The sequence below is a fragment of the Zea mays genome, chromosome 3 (assembly GCF_902167145.1).
Source record: "Zea mays cultivar B73 chromosome 3, Zm-B73-REFERENCE-NAM-5.0, whole genome shotgun sequence".
In the NCBI taxonomy this organism is placed as follows: domain Eukaryota; kingdom Viridiplantae; phylum Streptophyta; class Magnoliopsida; order Poales; family Poaceae; genus Zea; species Zea mays.
The window spans coordinates 20,940,754-20,943,265 of NC_050098.1; the positions used below are offsets into that span (position 1 = coordinate 20,940,754).

The following is a 2,512-nucleotide window of genomic DNA, read 5'->3' on the forward strand; positions in this document are numbered from 1 at the left end:
CCCATACCGCGACCTCGCCGATCCGTGTCCTCTGCCCCAGCTCGCGGAGCTTCCTCTCCCATGGCCGGTGATGCTTCAGCCTCCTGCGTCGCGCACCTATTTCCTTGCTCGTGTCGCAGATCGAAGCTTTGCGCGTGTCGAGCTCCCTGACCGCCGCGCCGTGGATTGTCCTGCGCGCGCGTGTCTCCTTGCTCACGCGTCGCCGTCGAGTTCCTTGTTGCGCGCTGAGTTTTCTGTCGTGCCCCTGGTTCCCGCGTGGAGCTCGTGAGCATCTCCCTGTGCTCCTTTTGTCGCGACAGCTGTCGTGGCCGTAGGGCAGTCCGCACCATAAGAGTTCACCCGACCGCAGTCTGTCCCCAGTCCACGCCATAAAAATCGCTCGGCCACGGTTCCGTCAAATTGCGAAGCTCCCTGCCGTGCGCTTGCCAACTCGAATTTCGCTAGCCGCCGTTCTCTAACCCGTGTGCCAGTCGGCGTCGTGGAGTTTTTGTTTGATCAGCTCGTCGTCGCGTCGTTTGCCGTCGAGTCGTCAAACACGTCATCCTCTGCTCAAACCCCACCTCACCAGCTCGCTCCCGACTTCAGCTGAAAGTTGTCGTCGTTCCGCGCGTCAGCAAGAAATCTCAAGAATCAGGTGAAGACGAAGCTAGCAACGCGATATTCCCCAGGCGCTCGACAAATTGCCTGGATCGAAAAATCGCTACCGATCTCGCAGATTCGTGTCAGCTGCTGAAGCGGTAAGCTGATGAATTATTCAGAATAGTTCAATCGATGAATAAATAAATTGCTAGTGCGATACTTATTAGGTGCTCGATAAATTGCGTAAGTCACGAAACTCCCGTCGACTTCGCAGTTCTTGCGATTATCGAGCCAGGTTCAGTTATAGCGAGTTATCTCGCTATTCCGATCAAATAGTTAAATTAGTGTACCGAGTAGAATATGAGTAGGCATGTGTGTTAATAAAATATTTTAATCACTTATAAAGATGTAGTATAATTTATAAAGCAAGAGATAAGTTTAGAATTCAATTAATTAAGTAGCTGATAAGTTGTGTTTAGGCTAATCATGTTTAAAGTGTATGATGTGTTGTTCGTGATGTTTGCGTTAGGTTCGTTTAATCTAGAAAACCGTGATTATTAAGCTTAGTCATACGTCGATAGCTAGTGTTTTCGTATAAAATAGTACGACGCTTCGTCACTAAGTATTTAATTCTTGTCGGCGTAGCACTATTTAGGTTCGTAATATTTTCGTCTATATGCATTCATGTGCATAATGCATTTCATTAAGGTACGTTAATTAATCGCGTGATGCGGAAGACGAGCCAAGTCGACCCCAAGCGTGGGCTTCTTCGCAAGGCGATGCTAATGGACAAACCTGAAGATGGTCGTCAAGTGCTCATCGACTAACAACACTAACCTAGTGTTACTCAGGCAAGCCCCGGTGCATTTGCCACCTTCCTTGATGTTTTTAAAATCTTTCTCACTTGCTTGCTGCATTAGGTGATAGGAGTTGATTGCTAAAACAATTCCTGCATTACCTTCCTTGAATTCGATTACCTTCCTTGATCACCTATTTTACAAAAGATTTTTGATGCTTAGCATTGCTTTAGAAAACAAAATGTTTTGTTTTTACAAAAGATGATGTGGCAAAGTGGGTGGGATGTTTTCGAAAATAAAACTTGATGGTGAATCCATCACGGCCGTGATGGATTCAACATCGGAAAAGATGTACCTCTGCCAGGTACCAAGTTTTTGGGTTGAAAAGATTAAGCTGAGACCGGGCGGGTGACTTGCACGAGAAAGGAGTCTCGGTGTAGTGTCTCCGTCTGAGTCGATTAAGGACCTTGTCGATGTAGGCTTGATGATCGAGGACCCTTTAACTGGTCACATGCCTCGTCATGGGTAAGCCTTGCCTCGGGCAGACTAAGGCCGGAATAAGATAACACGAAATGGGCGTGGAGCGGTGGCGAGAGTAGCGTGTACCCTCCGTGGCAAGAGGCTGGACGGTGGTGTATCTGTGCTCTCGGTTTGCGTGAACCTGATCCGGTCTTAAGAACCCCGGTGGCGGGTTGACATATGCAAGGTTTAAGTGCTACATATGTCGTGTGATTGGAGATCCTCAGCTGAGTATAATCGATTCGGATCGCCGTACCTTCGCGGTTATGAAGACTTGGTCACTACCCTACATGTAGCATTCCACTAAAGATGATGGGTTTGTTAAGAAATTGGCTAGTGCAGGTCAAGTGATTGAACTAGGGTAGAAAGAACTCTAGTGCAGGTAATTTTACTTAACCTGACAAGTAAAACTGGATTTTAAGGATCCACTTTAGTAAGCTTTTCTGCAAAACAGAGTCTTTGATTCTTGATAAGCCATACCTTGAATCCCTCTAGCCAGCATACCCTTGAGAGTCTTTTCCTTAGTCGGGTAAGTCTTGCTGAGTAATTCCATACTCAGGGTTTTATTCCCTGTTGTTTTTCAGGTTCTAACTTTGTGCTGTTGTTGATGGTGTTAA

General features: G+C 46.8%; 1 pseudogene; it reads left to right on the top strand.

Moving 5' to 3' along the window:
* The first annotated feature begins 331 nt into the window (after nt 1–331).
* LOC118476639 (uncharacterized) lies at nt 332–1,472 on the top strand (annotated as a pseudogene).
* Nucleotides 1,473–2,512: the final 1,040 nt, after the last annotated feature.